The 19,843-nt window shown below is 43.1% G+C and overlaps 1 long non-coding RNA gene across 1 annotated transcript in view; it reads right to left on the bottom strand.

Moving 5' to 3' along the window:
- LOC139027434 (uncharacterized) overlaps positions 1 to 11,825 on the bottom strand; it is a 28,547-nt gene extending 16,722 nt beyond the window's left edge. The window contains exons 1-2 of the long non-coding RNA XR_011479515.1: positions 11,464 to 11,825; positions 10,231 to 10,342 (exon numbers count right to left, since the gene is read on the bottom strand). This is a non-coding gene — a long non-coding RNA (uncharacterized lncRNA). The remainder of the gene's footprint in view (positions 1 to 10,230; positions 10,343 to 11,463) is intronic.
- Between the last annotated feature and the right edge of the window lie 8,018 nt (positions 11,826 to 19,843).

The following is a 19,843-nucleotide window of genomic DNA, read 5'->3' on the forward strand; positions in this document are numbered from 1 at the left end:
TATGGATTTAATGGTGCTCCGTGGAATGTTCAACGTTTTGGATATTTTTTACAACTCAACCCTGATCTGTACTTCTCCACAACTTTGTGCCTGACCTGTTTGGAGAGCTCCTTGGTCTTCATGGTGCCGTTTGCTTGGTGGTGCCGCTTGCATAGTGATGTTGCAGACTCTGGGGCCTTTCAGAACAGGTGTATATATACTGAGATCATGTGACAGATCATGTGACACTTAGATTGCACACAGGTGTACTTTATATAACAAATGATGTGACTTTGAAGGTAATTGGTTGCACCAGATCTTCATTAAGGGCTTCAGAGCAAAGGGGGTGAATACCTTTACACGCACCACTTTTCCGATTATTATTTTTTATATATTTTTTAAATAAGTATTTTTTTAAATTTCACTTCACCAATTTGGACTGTTTTGTGTATGTCCATTACATGAAGTCCACATAAGGGGGATGAATACTTTTGCAAGGCACTGTACACAGAGCTAACATTAATAATATGCATGTCAATCTCTCCTGGCTCAAAGTGGAGGAGAGATTGACTTCATCACTACTTGTATTTGTGAGAGGTATTGACATGTTGAATGCACCAAGCTGTCTGTTTGAACTACTGGCACACAGCTCGGACACCCATGCATACCCCACAAGACATGCCACCAGAGGTCTCATCTCTCCCAAGTGGACATTCTCTCTTTCTCCCCTGACCCATCTGTCTATCGCCTCCTTTGAATTCCATGCTGTCACAGTTACCAGCCCTTTCAAGCTTAACATCCTTATCATTTATTCGCCCTCCAGGTTCCCTTGGAGAGTTCATCAATGAGCTTGACGCCCTGATAAGTTCCTTCCTGAGGATGGCTCACCTCTCACAGTTCTGGGTCACTTTAACCTCCCCACGTCTACCTTTGACTCATTCCTCTCTGCCTCCTTCTTTCCACTCCTCTCCTCTTTTGACCTCACCCTCTCACCTTCCCCCCTACTCACAAGCAGGCAATACGCTTGACCTCATCTTTACTAGATGCTGTTCTTCCACTAATCTCATTGCAACTCCCCTCCAAGTCTCCGACCACTACCTTGTATCCTTTTCCCTCTCGCTCTCATCCAACACTTCCCACACTGCCCCTACTCGGATGTATCGCCGCCGTCCCAACCTTCGCCTCTCTCCCCCGCTACTCTCTCCTCTTCCATCCTATCATCTCTTTCCCTCTGCTCAAACCTTCTCCAACCTATCTCCTGATTCTGCCTCCTCAACCCTCTCTCCTCCCTTTCTGCATCCTTTGACTCTCTATGTCCCTATCCTCCAGGCCGGCTCGGTCCTCCCCTCCTGCTCCGTGGCTCGACGACTCATTGCGAGCTCACAGAACAGGGCTCCGGGCAGCGAGCGAAATGGAGGAAAACTGCCTCTAACCCTAGGAAGCTCTTTGCCACTTCTCCTCCCTCCTGAATCCTCCTCCCCTCCTCCCCCCTCCTCCCTCTCTGCGGATGACTTCGTCAACCATTTTGAAAAGAAGGTCGACGACATCCGATCCTCGTTTGCTAAGTCAAACGACACCGCTGTTCTGCTCACACTGCCCTACCCTGTGCTTTGACCTCTTTCTCCCCTCTCTCTCCAGATGAAATCTCGCGTCTTGTGACGGCCGGCCGCCACAACCTGCCCGCTTGACCCTATCCCCTCCTCTCTTCTCCAGACCATTCCGGAGACCTTTCCCTTACCTCACCTCGCTCATCAACTCATCCTTGACCGCTGCCTACGTCCCTTCCGTCTTCAAGAGAGCGAGAGTTGCACCCCTTCAAAAAAAACTACACTCGATCCCTCCGATGTCAACAATACAGCCAGTATCCCTTCTTTCTTTTCTCTCCAAAACTCTTGAATGTGCCGTCCTTGGCCAGCTCTCCTGCTATCTCTCTCAGAATGACCTTCTTGATCCAAATCAGTCAGGTTTCAAGACTAGTCATTCAACTGAGACTGCTCTTCTCTGTGTCACGGAGGCGCTCCGCACTCTAAAGCTAACTCTCTCTCCTCTGCTCTCATCCTTCTAGACCTATCGGCTGCCTTTGATACTGTGAACCATCAGATTCCTCCTCTCCACCCTCTCCGAGCTGGGCATCTCCGGCGCGGCCCACGCTTGGATTGCGTCTACCTGACAGGTCGCTCCTACCAGGTGGCGTGGCGAGAATCTGTCTCCGCACCACGTGCTCTCACCACTAGTGTCCCCAGGGCTCTGTTCTAGGCCCTCTCCTATTCTCGCTATACACCACAGCACTTGCTCTGTCATATCCTCACATGGTCTCTCCTATACATTGCTATGCAGACGACACACAATTAATCTCTCCTTTCCCCCCTCTGATAACCAGTGGCGAATCGCATCTCTGCATGTCTGGCAGACATATCATGTTGGATGACGGATCACCACCTCAAGCTGACCTCGCAGGACGGAGCTGCTCTTCCTCCCGGGGAAGGACTGCCCGTTCCATGATCTCGCCATCACCGTTGACAACTCATTGTGTCCTCCTCCAGAGTGCTAAGAACCTTGGCGTGATCCTGGACAACACCCTGTCGTTCTCAACTAACATCAAGGCGGTGACCCGTTCCTGTAGGTTCATGCTCTACAACATTCGCAGAGTACGACCCTGCCTCACACAGGAAGCGGCGCAGGTCCTAATCCAGGCACTTGTCATCTCACGTTGGATTACTGCAACTCGCTGTTGGCTGGGCTCCCTGCCTGTGCCATTAAACCCCTACAACTCATCCAGAACGCCGCAGCCCGTCTGGTGTTCAACCTTCCAAGTTCTCTCACGTCACCCCGCTCCTCCGCTCTCTCCACTGGCTTCCAGTTGAAGCTCGCATCCGCCTACCCCAAGACCACAAATAACCGGAAATCCGCCTGCCTACACACCTCAAGGATGAGCCCACCCAACCCCCACCGGGAAACCGGCACCTCCACTCACCCCTATCAACTGCCGGACCTACCCAACCTAAGACACCATACCCACAGGCCCCCACCATACCACCAAAACCCCAAGGCACACTGCACTTTCATCCACCTCTTGGCAACGCCCGGACCCTACACAACACAGACCTGCCTCGCCTACCCTAACCCTCTGAAAAGCGACAGTACACCAGTTCCCACCCAACCGCTCAGCCACCAGAAATCAAAACAACTAACCAGATTCGACTCGCCTCTACGAGCACCCAATAGTAGGAACAAACTAACCCTCACGACGCCAAAAGACGAGAGTATCAACTCAGCAGAGAGCAGATCAATTCAACAACCTCTACCAGGAGCCAGACACACCGAAACACACCACCTCTTAAGGAAAACAAGACAATCACCACGTCAAAGGATCACCGAAAACAAAGTAACCACATACCTTCTAACCCCCCCACCCGCTATAAACCAGAGTTAGAATGCCAACCTCAATTGAACACGACCCATGCGTAATCGTACACCTCCACGCGGGATAATCCATAACCCGGTAATCCGCGCACAACCAACCCCCAAACAAATTAATCACACCCGTCGCTCCCTGAACTTAAACCTGCTCAAATGCTCCATGTAAATGTAATGTAAATGTCTCTTCACAGTCCCCAWTTCCAGAACAGACTATGGCACAGTACTACATAGAGCCCTGACTATATGGAACTCTATTCCACATCAAGTAACTCATGCAACCAGTAAAATTAGATTAAAAAAAACAGATAAAAATACACCTTATGGAACAGTGGGGACTATGAACCAACACAAACAGATGATAACATATGCACTATATACACACACATACACATGGATTRTGTGTTGTAGATATGTGGTAGTAGAGTAGGGGCCTGAGGGCACACACTTAATATGTTGTGAAATCTTTTGTGAATGTATTGTAATGTTTTTGAAATTGTATAACTGCCTTCATTTTGCCGGACCACAGGAAGAGTAGCTGGGGGTGGGGATTCATAATAAATACAAATAGTGTACTCCCATTACCTAATTGTAACATTTATTTACTTAGACAGGAGTAACACTTGTCACTGTTTCCCAGGGAGTATACCTCATCCTCCGATCCATATTATTGAAACCCATTCTGTCAAAAATGTACTGTATGTTAGTGTATTTCAGAGAACATGTCCTCATACTGTCAACAACTGGAAAGAATATTGCACATCATTACTGTCCCTCTGCCCACCTCATTGCCTCTCTCCCCAGCCTAGTCCAGCCGAGACCATCCCAGCCCAGCACAGAAGAGTTTGGAGCCCCGGGGAAATTGCCCTCCACTCTGCTTCTTCACAGACATCTGCTGACAACACCACCAAGGTTAACTCTGAGAAACCCTGTAAAAAATATGCTCTCGTCGGTAGTAGAAAAACAAGGAAATGTCATGCAAAGAATTGTGTATTCACAAATAAATCAGCTGGCATAAAGACATCAAACCAAAATACCCTAAAATGAATAAAAATCTAATCTAAATGTTATTTCATTTATTAATTAACTCAAATGTATAAGAAAACTCTGTCTCTGTTTTAGTAGTTGAGCAACAACAATGCCTTTGTCTTACAATAAAAGTAAATGTTCTATTGAGTTCAGTCCCAAAATCCCCCTCCCCAAAAAATCCAGGTGCAAGAAATGAAATAAGGGTGGATCTTATCAGTTCCGCTGTTCCTCTGTGTAATAATCCAAAGGAAAGTAGTCCACAAAAGTTAATGGGTGGCGCCATTGAGGACGATCGCCATGTTGAAGTATAGTCAACTGGGTGGGATGGCCTCAATGGCAATGTCCAATCTCACAGACGCCTTAATAGGACAGATACAAAGATGAGTCGTCTATCTAAGTCTATGGAATGTTCTCGTCCTGTATGGCGTGAGGAAACACTGGGTTTATACTGGGTCCTACCTGAGGTTTAGACCTTTGGTTTAAAATGTCTAGCTGCTTACTTTTCTCATGGGCAAACCTGGCTCAATTAGCCGTCTGGCTACCCCAAGTCAAACATGTAGAGGGATTATATGTTTACATTCATAGCTACGTCATTAAAAAATATGAAGATGATGGTGGTCTTGTTAAATAGCTGTATTTTATTAGGTTTGAAGTTTGTGGGATGTGACAGCTGTGAGTTCAAATCCCATTTTGGCCAAAGTTTTTTTTTAGGAAATAACGCTCCACTGCTGGGCGAAGATTCACAAAACACTTCTTACACAAAAACTTAAGAAACTTCTCAAGATAAAAAATAAGAAGTTCATAAGATAGTTTGTAAGTGCAATTCCTAAACAATATCTATAGATTTTAGAATTTTCTTACAAACTTCTCAAATATCTTCTTACAAATCTTCATAAGATGTTTTTTGCGAGGAATCCATTTTAGCTAGCTATTTAGCTAGCAATGGCAATCATGTTAGCATATTTCTTACTGATATTACTGTTCTGAAACATGTTCTTGGGTTTAAAATAATCAATACTGAAACTTTCAGATTAAGTTTGTGAGTGAATAAAAAAAAAATCTATTGCTTTCATGAGCTTTTTCTCTCACTGTCCTGAGTTTAAGGCAAGGGTTTAGCTGTCTTAGAATTAAGAACATTTCCAATAAATGTATTTTCAAAAATCAAATTTTGTTTTAACTTTTTGCGTAAGGAGAAACAGAAGAAATAGAGCAATAACATTTTCAATAACTTGATTTTCAAATTTTTTATTTCTGCTTAACTTTTTGCTTAAGGAGAAACATGAGAAATACTGCAAAAACATTTCCAAAAACCTTTTTGGAGGAAAAGCAACTTTGCTTCACTTTCTTCTTAAGTCTATAGTTAAGGAAATATTGGCAGTTAAGAAGAAATTACTTCTTAAGAAGGTTTTGTGAATCTGGGCAGTGTTCCTCATGTCAAATAATGCATATCACACAAAGTAGATCATTATAAAAATACACATAAATCGTTGTAGTACTTTATTTAGGTGTACATATCCATGTAATGTAATATACATTTTAGGCCCTTGTAGTGTGTTCGTCTACAAGGCTGAAGATTTATAGTACCAGTCAAAAATTTGACACATCTACTCATTCATGGGTTTTTCTTCATTTTTACTATTTTCTACAATGTAGAATAATAGTGAAGACATCAACACTATGAAATAACACATATGGAATCATGTAGTAATCAAAAAAGTGTTAAGCAAATCAAACTATATTTTATATTCTTCAAAGTAGCCACCCTTTGCCTTGATGACAACTATAAACACTCTTGGCATTCTCTCAACCAGCTTCACCTGGAATGCTTTTCCAACAGTCTTGAAGGAGTTCCCACATATGCTGAGCACTTGTTGGTTGCGTGTCCTTCACTCTGCGGTCCAACTCATCCCAAACCATCTCAATAGGGTTGAGGTCGGGTGATTGTGGAGGCCAGGTCATCTGATGCAGCACTCCATCACTCTCCTTATTGGTCAAATAGCCCTTAGACAAAATGGAGATGTGTTGAAAAACAAATGAGGTGTGTTGAAAATCCAAGAAGACTRGAGGCTGTAATCAKTGCCAAAGGTGCTTCAACAAAGTACTGAGTATAGGGTCTGAATACTTATATAAATGTGATATTTCAGTTTTTTATGTATAATTATTATTTTTTGTTATGTCATTACCAGGTATTGTGTGTAGATTGATGAGGAAGAAATAAGGCTGTAACGTAACAAAATGTGGAAAAATTCAAGGGGTCTGAATACTTTTCCCGAATGCACTGTAGACCCTGGGCTTTTAAATTATGACCAGTTTTCTAGTTACCAAAGATTTCTATTTTACCAGGAAATGACTGGGTGGGGCTAGCCAGCGACCGGGGCGGAGCCCATAGCCTACACACATGAAAAATACATAGAACATTGTGGGTCACAAAGTGTCTAACTGCGTGAAACAGTACATTTGAAATCTTTAGTCTGTTACATCCTATCACCGAATAGAATGAGAGTAAATATTTGTAGGAAATATTTAGGACATTTTGGGGGAATATCTACACCAACTGGGAGAAAAAAAAAGGGAYAAATGCCAAGTAAACGCCTACAAAAACTTTCAGCTGAAAGGATCCGGGTATAACACAAATCACTACAAAGAGAACACCCCCTGTATACTTTAATCAATGTGGAAGAGCTGTAGCCACCCACAGAGGGGTTTGGCTGGGAGACAGTTTGCCATTAGCGGTGGACACATATTTATCAGCTTGGTGATAGATGGAGGGATCAGGATAAAGAGATGGATGTATGTGTTAAAGAGAGAGAGAAATACGAGATGACGTTAAAAGAGTTTTGACAGGAAGCCTCAGCTACTGCTGTGGTAGGTAACACACACACACACACACACACACACACACACACACACACCTGTCTCTTATACACATCTAGATGTGTATAAGAGACAGCACACACACACACACACACACACACACACACACACACACACACACACACACACACACACACACACACACACACCACACACACACACACACCACACCACACACACACACACACAAACACACTCCAGCTGCCGTAAGTGTTAAGTTTGACACAGCGGAAGTGTTATTGATGTGTTGGAGGGCGGATGCGAGATGCTTTCTGTAGCGCTTCGCTAAACTGTTAGCCTGTTTGCTGATTTTAACAGCGTTTGGCTTGACAGTGTGCTATTCAATTAGTCTAATGAAGGTTGGCTAACACACACGCTTTGTCTCTCCCATTACGCATCATAACGCTGCGTCAAATTAAACACCATTTGATAAGAGCATCTGAGTGTTTAATTATTGTAATGATCTCATAGCACATCAATCAGCTTTTCACCGTCCAACGTTGCCGTCGGAGACAGATTATTATTAAATGCCCTAGCTCTCTGACGGTCTGTTTGCTCTCTCTCTCTATCTCTTTCTTTTTCTCCTCTGCACACTTTCTGTTCTCTGCTTCATACCTCTGATTAACAGAACACAAAGACAAAATCAAACAGTCACATTTTGAAATGTATTTTAGAAATGTAGAGTTCTAAGAAAAGCATTTTTGACATCATAAACTGTAGTGAGTTGAAAATAAAGTCTCTAGAATTCATCTCTTACGGGCTTGTCAGAACAAAGTCATCCTCATTTCACCTCATCCTCCCCGGCTCGACAAAAGCTTGATCACAGACAAGTTAGTGATACAACCTTTCAGACTTTTCAGGGATGGTGCGAGATTTTGGCAGTTTGTCTTTTTCTACTTACCCAAAGTCAGATGATCTCATGGATATTATTTGTATGTCTCTGCGTCCAGTATGTCTAGGTATTAGCTCTGGCCTCAGACATGTGTCTTCAGGACACAAACACAAAAATGTTCCCTCGAGATCTCAGCAGCTGTTGTGAACAGGTGTTTTGGCCTGTGTTCCAGATGAGGAGTTTGGCTTGTAATTGGAGGCCTGGAGCAGGGAGACCCTACACCAACACACACACACACACTGAGTGCCAGGACTGGGTGGCCAATCATTTTACAGCATGTTACAATCAGTAGTGGTGTGTGGGTCAAATCAATGAGGAAGCCAATCCAGTAAAAAGCCATACTACAACCTATGTTATGATAATTGCGCTGTTTGCTCTATAACCAATTCATTCATACGCCACGTGATATACAACAAGGCCGTGACAACAAAAATACAACAGTCACAGAGTGGCGGAGTTAGTTCAACTACACGGACGTTTGTTTCATCACAAAACCGGAGAGCAACATCTGTCTGGAGAAGTCCTCATAGCAAATATTGCATACAAATAGTTAGCACCTACAGCATGGCCAAGCAAGTTAATGTTTTCAACAGTTTACTAAACAACTACTGATTTAGAACCACGGAGTTACTGCAAGTCAGTACAACGACAACAGGAGCACTGCTATCCCTGCACCATTTTCAATTTAAACATCATCAAATCAACAAGGCTAAATATGCTTACTTTAATACACTGAAAACAAACCAAAAACAATTTCGTCCAATCAATGTTGCTAAATGTCATGTGATGTCCATGGTATTAATTTCTGTGTATGTATGTATGTGTGGGCATCCATGCGTGCGCATTTTTTACTCACCCTACTTATAGACTAGTTGAATGCCAATGCCATCCTCTTCTCTTTCATGTTGGCAAAATGGTCTATGGCTCTGTCATACAGTACACTTTTAGTTTAGGTTGCTCTCTAGCCTGACTTCCTCGCATGGGCAACAATGAACCAACTTAGCTAGCTAGCTAGCTAGCTAGTTAACGTGAGCCTACTAGGCTACATTTAGCACGCTAGCAACCGCAGCACGTCAACACAAGCAGACCAGAAACAGACACGTTTTTCTGAAAATTATGTTTTTCAAAGGAAGTGATTTGATTGGTTTGAAGCCAAATCCAAACTGGCCTCTCTTGGGGGGCTTTTGATGCACCAGGACAACCCACAGTTGAGCTCAACACTGATTCAAGGGAGGCCAAATGATTGCTGGCATCAATCAATAAAATGCTAAAAGAAAGATAAATTATTTTATAATGTAAAAAAAAATATTGGTCAAATATTTGGGGAAGCCTGGCTTCCCTTTGCACCCATGAATACACACCACTGGTTATAATATGTAACTTGTTGATGATAGATGTTCTTCTATTAAGGGCCTGAGGGCTATCTGGGCCAATTGTGACGACCCTCCTAATAGGATGTCTGTGGGCGGAGCCGGYAGGGTCGTCAGCGAAATGGGACACACCTGGGCCCGGGTGTGTTCCGGGATAAATACACCTTTTCCCCATTCATTGAGGAGACTCTCTCCATGCAGACACACTGTTTGATTTTGGCTGTGGCATTTTTGTGGCTGGTTTGTTTGCTTTGGCATCGTTCAACACTCCTCATTATCCCATCTATACACGCAACCACTTAATTACACTACTGATTACTGACTACACACACACACACACACCATTGTTTATTTGTATATAGGTTACCTCAGTTAATCAATATATTTTTGTTATTCCTTATCTCCACATTGTCTCCCTCTTTGTTACGGGTTACGAGCTGGTTCGTGACACAATGCAGATCTCTCTACATGTTCTAGTCAATAACAGTGTCCGGAGATTCCAGTTATTCCCCAATAATCCGATTTTCTGCTTGCTGCTAATAGATACGATTGTAAGACTTTAGTTTGAATGGACTTAATAAACCATCTGAAAGATTGGGATGCCCATGACATAGTACCTAATGGCCCTATCTCAATTCATCCTCAATTCCTAACATCTTATGTACTCACCTCCTTCTCAACTGTATTGGAGAAGAAGGTCTAAGTTCCCTCCCCTCAGACCTTCTCCACAAATGTGTTTTGAGGAGCCGATGAGAGAGGATGTGGAGGAATCAAGGCTTTCCTGAATTGAGAAAGAGACAAAGTGACAACAGAGCATCAATCTCACCCAGCTTTGTAGTTGTAAAAAAATAGGTCACCGGTTGCAGTGAAAAACAAGTAATGCTCCCTATACTTTCAATGCATTTTTTCTGAAAAACAAACTCTTGTGCAAACAAAAAAAGTGGGTAAACTACACTACTGATCTCACCTCAAACTGCTGTTAATATGATTCACACTTCATTGCTTTTACATTGGTAAACGCTTCGTGTTGTTCCCCGTGCAAAACTTTGAAATGAGAGCACATGATTCTGAAGTGTATGTAGATCATCTTTATCCATCGCGTGTGTGTGTGTGCTCGCGTGTGTGCGTGTGTGTGTGTGTGCATGTTTGTTCGATGGCAGGCTCACTCCAAACTCTCCCCGGCAACTAAATGCCAATTTTCTACATAATAACACCCAGACAAGGCCAAACACACCTTTCAAAATATATCAATAACAGCCTTTTTACATACATACAGTAATCAGTCAAGTCCAGACTGATTGAAGATCATGGAAAAACTTGGCTGTCATTTTTTTGTCTGGTCCCGCCCTTTTGCCTTCCCCAAACAACTATTCATCTTTAGAACTTTAACTCAGAAGACATCAATATAATGCTCAGGTCTACTTGATTTTATAGCAGTTTAAGCTACGGAAGACCTATCTGATGATAGAGCCTGCACTTTGTTTAAAGTGCTGTTTAGATGTTCAAGAAGGTGTTGGAAGGCCAGACGAAGATTTTGGGTTTATGTATTTGCATACCCACCATGGAAAAGATACAGAAGTTCACAATGTCAATGGGAGTCTGTAATTTTCATACGTGTAAATGTACTGAATTGTAATTGGATGCGTTTTACCGCCACATCATACTGCGCTATGATTGGTTAAGACCACCCAGGTGGTGAGGTCATCTACTGTTGATCATGGTATGAGACATGTGAACATGCCAGTCATAGCTAACTAACAAAGAGCTACGCTCAGAAATATCCTGTTGTACTGGATTTGATCATTTTGTACAAATCGTGCAAAACAAGACATGGTGTCAGAGTGAAAGGACTAAAAGATGGAGTTCCTTCACCTCGAATGGACTGGGAGTCTACAAACTTACCCGATGCATGGCGTAAGTTCAAACAGCATGTGGAGCTAATGTTCACGGGTCCTCTGAAGGAAAGAGGAAAAGCGCAGCCACCTGCTCCTCTGGATCGGTGAAAAAGGGAGAGATATTTATAACACATGACACTTACCGAGACTGAATCAAAGGTACTGAAAACATACTACGATCMTTTTGAAGCATATGTTGTGCCGAAGACCAATAGGATTTTCACTAGGTACAAATTCCATGAGAAAGTACAGGGAGCTAGCGAATCGTTTGAACAGTTTGTGACTGAGCTGCGTCTGCTTGTGAAAGACTGTGATTATGCAAACAAGGATGAGTCAGGGACCGCGAGTGAGAGAGAAACTTTTGAATGTTGGGTCTGAGCCAACGCAGGACAAAGCTATCGACATAGCCAGATCTCACGAGCTACCACAGGTTCAGATGAAAACCATTTTGGGCTGCAGCACGAGCGCATCACGTGAACAAGCAGTGCAGGCAGTCAGGCAGACATCAAAGCACACCTCCGGTGGCTAGAGAGCACACTTCAGAACTGAGAGAGACAGAACTCCAAAACAGAGCGAGACAGATTCAAAACGCCTCAAAACATGTGGATATTGTGGATACAAAGTACATGGCGAACAGGGAAATTGCCCAGCTAAAGGCAAACAGTGTACTAAATGTAGGAAATGGAATTACTTTGCAAAAGTGTGCAGAGCTTACCATGAAAAAACAGTACACGCAGTGAGTGAAGATAAAATGTCAATCAAAGAGTAAAATGCTGATATTGCATTATTCTTCTGAATAACTACCGCAGCTTGACATCTGAGTGCGGGCTACAGCCCACCACGCGCAGACTGACTGACTGGTTATGGTGGTGAACAGCTCCCAGTAAAAGGCACATGCACATGTTGGACTTTTACATAATTGACACTCGAGCAACTGCAGTGCTAGGTCTTAAAGCATGTTTAGACACGGACCTCATCAAGCTAGTTTTGTTAGTGACAGCACCAGTAGAGACAGAACATGTAATGGGGGAGTTTGCTGATGTTTTTACAGGAATAGGACTATTCCCAGGAGAATGCACCATTCACCTTGACCCAGACACAACCCCTGTGGTCCATCCACCGAGAAAGATTCCCCTTGATCTCCGTGTCCGTCTGAAGAAAGAGCTGGAGAGGAGGGTTGAGAGGAGGTTGAGAGGAGTCCAGCTCAACCCCGAGAAGAGCAGTCTGCGCTACAGAGGTCAGCTACTTCAGACATCTTCTCACAGCGAATGGAATCAAGCCAGATCCACAGAAGATCTCAGCCATAAAAGAAATGGAGAGAAGTGCAGAGCTGGAAAAAGTGCTTGGCATGATCAACTACTTAGCCAAGTTCGCACCCAGCCTCCCTAATGCTAATTCACCCCTGTGTCAGCTGCTAAAGCAGTCCAGTGAGTTCCTCTGGGACAAGCAACACGACATTGCATTCCAGAGAGTGAAGGACTTGATRACAAGAGAACCAGGATCAATCCTTGCCTACTACAACCCCCAAAAAAGAGCTCAGACTCCAAGTGGACGCGTCAAAGTATGGTGGAGGTGCAGTGCTACTGCAAGAAGGAAAGCCCATCGGCTACGCTTCCAAATCTCTCACAGACTGTGAAATCAACTACGCTCAAATCGAAAAGGAGCTGTACGCCCCTCTGTTCGGATGTAAGCTTTTCCATCAGTACGTATATGGATGACAAGTCATTGTGGAATCCGACCACAAGGCCCTCGAGTCAATCATAAGGAAACCACTAGCTGCAAGCCTCGCCAAAGCTACAGAGAATGATCCTTCAACTACAAAAATAGCAGAAACAGAAAAGGACACACAACTCACACAGCTGAGGAAAGTCATATAGGATGGATGGCCTGAGGAGAGGAGAAAATCCCCTCCAAGTGTCTCAAAGTTATGAAACCATCGTGATGAACTATCACAGATCAACTGAATTATTTTCAAAGGAGAGAAAATCATCATTCCTACCATCAGAGAAGAGGTTTTGACAAAGATCAATGCTGGACACATGGGTATGGAAAAATTGCAAACAGCGAGCACAGGACATTTGATTTTTGCCCAGAATGTGCAAACAAATAGAGGACATTGTTGGTAAAAGCCCCACCTGTCTTGAACGACGCCGCTCAAACACCAAAGAGCCAATGTTACCTCACTGTATCCCAGACCGACCCTGGCAGGTTGTGGCAACCGATCTGTTTACCTGGAACAACGAGGACTACATCGTAACAGTGGACTACTACAGCAGATACTTCGAACTTGACAAGCTTCACAGCACCACATCTGCAGCTGTGATACACAATCCTGGAAGCAATCTTTGCTAGGCATGGAATTGTAGAGACTTTAATGTCTGACAATGGCCCCTGTTACAAATCAAATGAGTTTGAATCCTTCACAAAAGCATGAGCGATACTATGACAGGTCTGCTAAACCACTGCCACCACTGATCGACGGAGAGTCAGTTAGAATCCAAGAGCATGGCCTCTGGAAGCCAGCAGTCGTCATCCAGCCAGCTGACACTGAACGTTCATATCACGTTCGCACCGCAGAAGGAGCAGTGTACCGCCGCAATCGTCGTCACATACTGAACACAAAAGAACGATACACTGTCGAGATGAACCGTTCCCCTGAAAGAGAATGTGATGGACTAAGCACACACACACATACTTACCTGCAACACCACAAGAACTGTTGACTGGCAGAGAAGCACGCTCAGCATCATATCACACAAGGTCAGGAAGAGAGGTCAAGCCCAGTGCTGTCCTAGACCTGTGAAATGTCAAAGGCTGTAGGCGGATCGCTGCCCTAAAAGAGTTCTGGATTGTAAACTTGTTATTGAAAAGTTGACTTGAAATGCTTTGGTATTGTATTTGTTTGAAATGTTAAGATGTCATTGCTAGAGTGAAAGCGGAGTTGCTGAGAATTCTTCATTCTAAAAGTAACAGTATGCTGAATCATTGTTTCAGAGTCTGTTATGTTGATTTAGTTGGTGCAGTATGGAGTATAAATGGTTACTTACCTTGAGTTCAAACTACAGAGCATGTATTCAAAAGAAACACTTAGAATATGTAAAAAATAAAATAAAATAATAATGTTTTAAAAGAAGGGGGATGTATTATTCATATGTGTAAACATACTGAATTGTAATTGGATGCATTTTACCGCCACATCATACTGTGCTATGATTGCTTAAGACCAACCAGGTGGTGGTGTCATCTTCGGTTGGTCATGGTATGAGACACGTGAACATGCCAGTTATAGCTAGCTAATAAAGAGCTACGTTAAGAAATATCCTGTTGTACTGCATTTTATTATTTTGTACGATGAGTGCAAAACAAGACAGAGTCCATAAGCATTAGTGAACTGAACCTCAGTACAATAAACAAGTCATTGTATCCACAATCAGCTCTAGCTGCAAAAATCCAATTGGAGAAAAACAATTACAAGGCGCTATAGATCTAGATGCTCTCCTGACCCTTGTTGATGACTGTAAATGCCACCGCCACCCCTCACGACCTGCGCCCTTTGACCATATTGATCCATGTAGCCTAGAGGAGGGAAAATGCCTGGGATTACAGGTATCAAGTAACAAACGAAACCCTCCAGAAATACGCTAAACAAATACAATGATCCTCCAGTAAACAAATAGTCTGCTCCATAAGAGTATCCCTATAGGGCAGGACAATAAAGACCTTCAAGTATGAAAGGTATATTTTCATTCCCCCAACCGGGAGGCACAATCACAGTAGAGTGGGATGGATTGTTAGGGGACACTTTATTGACCAAACGGAGGGGAAAATAAAGAGAGGGAGAGGTTATTGCCATTGATTCAGTGGAGGCAGCGGTGGAAGAGTGGTGTGGAGGGGGGCGGTCGTGGGAGTTCATTTTTATTTGGAGACTTGGAGGTAGGACATCGATCCCACAGCTGACACCAATAATGAGACTGGTGCCACCCACTCTGTCCCCTGATGGGTCTATCTCAAGCACTCCTTGGCATCTCGCCTGTCTGGGACTGTCTGCCAGCACTGTGGCACAAAATGACACCGAGAGAGTAATCATACTGTATCAGGGGTTGACAACAGGTGGCCCACGGGGAAAAAAACATCCCGCAAGTGATTGAACCCCCAAAGTGTTTTTTCAAATAATATAAACTCAGCAAAAAAAGAAATGTCCCTTTTTCAGGACCCTGTCTTTCAAAGATAATTTGTAAAAATCCAAATAACTTCACAGATTTTCATTGTAAAGGATTTAAACWCTGTTTCCATGTTTGTTCAATGAACCATAAACAATTAACGAGCATGCACCTGTGGAACGGTCGTTAAGACACTAACAGCTTACAGACGGTAGGCAATTAAGGTTACAGTTATGAAAACTTAGGACACTAAAGAGGCCTTTCTACTGACTCTGAAAAACACCAAAAGAAAGATGCCCAGGGTCCCTGCTCATCTGCGTGAACGTGCCTTAGACATGCTGCAAGGAGGTGGCCAGGGCAATAAATTACAATGTCCGTACTGTGAGATGCCTAAGACAGCACTACAGGGAGACAGGACGTACAGCTGATCGTCCTTGCAGTGGCAGCCCACGTGTAACAACACCTGCACAGGATCGGTACATCCGAACATCACATCTGCGGGACAAGTACAAGATGGCAACAACAACTGCCAGAGTTACACTAGGAACGCACAATCCCTCCATCAGTGCTCAGACTGTCTGCAATAGGCTGAGAGACTGGACTGAGGGCTTGTAGGCCTGTTGTAAGGCAGGTCCTCACCAGACATCACCGGCAACAACGTCACCTATGGGCACAAACCCACAGTCGCTGGACCAGACAGGATTGGCAAAAAGTGCTCTTCACTGACGAGTTGCGGTTTTGTCTTACCAGGGGTGATGGTTGGAGTCGCGTTTATTGTCAAAGGAATAAGCGTTATGCCGAGGCCTGTACTCTGGAGCGGGATCGATTTGAAGGTGGAGGGTACGTCATGGTCTGGGGCGGTGTGTCACAACATCATCGTCATCGTCATTGCAGGCAATCACAACACTGTGCGTTACAGGGAAGACATCCTCCTCCCTCATGTGGTACCCTTCCTGCAGGCTCATCCTGCCATGACCCTCCAGCATGACAATGCCACCAGCCATACTGCTTGTTCTGTGCGTGATTTCCTGCAAGACAGGAATGTCAGGGTTCTGCCATGGCCAGCGAAGAGCCCAGATCTCAATCCCATTGAGCACGTCTGAGACATGTTGGATCGGAGGGTGAGGGCTAGGGACATCCCCCCCAGAAATGTCCGGGAACTTGCAGGTGCCTTGGTGGAAGAGTTGGGTAACATCTCACAGCAAGAACTGGCAAATCTGGTGCAGTCCATTAGGGGATGCACTGCAGTACTTAATACAGCTGGTGGCCACACCAGATACTGACTGTTACTTTTGATTTTGACCCCCCCTTTGTTCAGGGACATTATTCAATTTCTGTTAGTCACATGTCTGTGGAACTTGTTCAGTTTATGTCTCAGTTGTTGAATCTTGTTTTGTTCATACAAATATTTACACATGTTAAGTTTGCTGAAAATATAAGCAGTTGACAGTGAGAGGATGTTTCTTTTTTTGCTGAGTTTATATACAGTACCAGTCAAAATATTGTTCACACCTACTCATTGCAGGGTTTTTCTTTATTTTTGCTATTTTCTACATTGTAGAATAATAGTGAAGACATCAAAACTGTGAAATAACACATGGAATCATGAGGTAATCAAAAAATTGTTAAACAAATCTAAATATATTTGAGATTTGAGATTCTTCAAAGTTGCCACCCTTGGCCTTGATGACAGCGTTAAACACTCTTGGCATTCTCTTAACCAGCTTCATGAGGTAGTCACCTGGAATGCATTTCAATTAACAGGTGTGCCTTGTTAAAAGTTAATTTGTGGAATTTATTTCCTTCTTAATGRGTTTGTGCCAATTAGTTGTGTTGTGACAAGGTAGGGGTGGTATACAGAAGATATCCCTATTTGGGAAAATACCATATTAGTCCATATTATGGCAAGAACAGCTCAAATAAGCAAAGAGAATTGACAGTCCGTCATTACTTTAAGACATGAAGCTCAGTCAATCCTGAACATTTCAAGAACTTTGAAAGTTTCTTCAAGTGCAGTCGTAAAAACCATCAAGCGCTATGATGAAACTGGCTCTCATGAGGACCGCCACAGAAAAGGAAGACCTTTTCTGTGGCGTTCATTAGAGTTACCAGCCTCAGAAACTCCAGCCCAAATAAATGCTTCCCAGAGTTCAAGTAACAGACACATCTCAACATCAACTGTTCAGAGGAGACTGTGTGCCCTTAATTGTCGAATTGCTGCAAAGAAACTACTACTAAAGGACGTCAATAATTAGAGACTTGCTTGGGCCTATCTATATAGGCAGTTTTTTGTATAAAAAATACCATGAAATCACCAGGAATACAGCAAAAAATTCATTTAATTAAGGAAATCTGTTCCCAAGTATTCCCACAAATAAAAAAAGAGACATATATGATCGTTTCTCAATGTAATCAAGGTGTGACGTTATTTTCTTCAAATCTATTTTGGGCTTATTTGAGATCAATTTGCAGTGTAAAAATGATCATCATCTGAAAACAATTGCCCTCGGCTGCATCTTGTTGCATACCCTCTAGATTTTCCAAGTTTACAGTTTGCTAACATAATTGTTGACTCCTTTGTTTTTTGGAAACAGAACATCATTGATCACATCATCCAACTCATTTGCAACACTTTGAATAATTTCCTTCTCTTTGTACATTGATAGGCGATCTTAGAAACTGTTGTGTAGCTCAGATTTTGTGTCTGTTTGGAGCACAAAGGTTCAACTCTTTCTAAATATATCTAGCCTTGCACACGGTTTAAGCTTCTGCAAAGCAAATGGAACAAAAAACGAAAGTGGGTAAAAATAGCTCTCAAGCTCACCTACGCGCTTCCACGTCGAGCATTTCATAACTAGAAACAAACCAATTTTGCCAGCCATTCATGAATCACAAATTAGAAAAGGCTTGAACAACAAAATAGAGTCAGCATTTTCATAAACACCTATCTGAAATTCAATGTAAAGCAAGAGTACATTCCTCTGCTGGATCTTCTCTGGATTTTTGCTGGATCTTCTCCTCTTGAGAAGCTTCCAGTACGCCTCTACGTGGTTGGTCTTATGTGACCTCCTGTTATATTAAGAGTGCTTGTGTCAGGCCCGTCTAATGTGTGCAGTGGGCGAGATGATTCATAACGTCATAAAGGACCTCATCCAGCAATTAGTCCATTACTAGCCAGCAGATAAGAGAGGGGGAGGAAGGAAAGGAGGGACGGATGGAGGGAAGGAGAAAGTGAGGGTGGTGTAAATTTGTCCTACAAAGTGTCATGAGGGTTTACATAAAGTGTTTAATTCAATTTGAAAGAAGCATTGCATCCATTCAAGATGGACCCTAAATCTCTTRCCTCCATCCGGCTTGGAAGAACTTCAGAACAACTTGACCCTGTATATGTTGAGAGGTCAAACAAGTCTTTAGATGGTTACCACTACCAGGGTCATTCAAAGGTCAATAAATGTCATTGAAGATAATTCATTTTTTAATTGTGCTCATCTTTGAATACCTAATGTGTCAGTCTAATGGTTTGATAGGACTGATGTGGCTCCTTGAAAAGGCCATTAACGATACTGCAGCTCTACGCTAGATCAGCCCGATCTATCCTTCTTTTTCTTTCTCGTAAGGAGAATACAGATATTTATTCCATTATGTCTCGTCTTTTTGTTTGACAACGGCCCCTGTTACAAAGTTTTTAAAACGTTTAGTATAAGTATATCATTTGTATTTGACTTTTTCCCACTAATCTTTGAATGATCCGTATTCAGCAATTCATGTCACACTTAGGTGATGACGATTTGCAGATTAGTTGTGCCTTCTGGGAGTGAACGCCCATTAATAGATCGTCTCGGTGATCCATTCTACCTTTTGTAATATGAAAATATCTGACTTTTTATTGCTTATGCAGCGGAGTGACACAAAACTATTTCCATAGATTACTATAATCATGCCACAGTTGTTTCTGAAGATATTGGAGATGGCAAAGTGGATATGAAGAAATGCTTAACAATGTTTATTCTATTTTTTTGTGAAAGAAAACTGCCTGCCTGGCGGCCGATTATTTTCTTAGGACAAGCAATACATCTCTAAGAGACAATTCAATTTTCAGGCTGGTAATAAATGTCACAGAAGATAACAAACAGCTGACGGAGAATTACAATTTGTTTTCCCTCCTGGTGGTGGTGTGTGTGTGTGTGTGTGTGTGTGTGTGTGTGTGTGTGTGTGTGTGTGTGTGTG

This window comes from Salvelinus sp. IW2-2015, unplaced genomic scaffold (genome assembly GCF_002910315.2).
Source record: "Salvelinus sp. IW2-2015 unplaced genomic scaffold, ASM291031v2 Un_scaffold16331, whole genome shotgun sequence".
NCBI lineage: Eukaryota > Metazoa > Chordata > Actinopteri > Salmoniformes > Salmonidae > Salvelinus > Salvelinus sp. IW2-2015.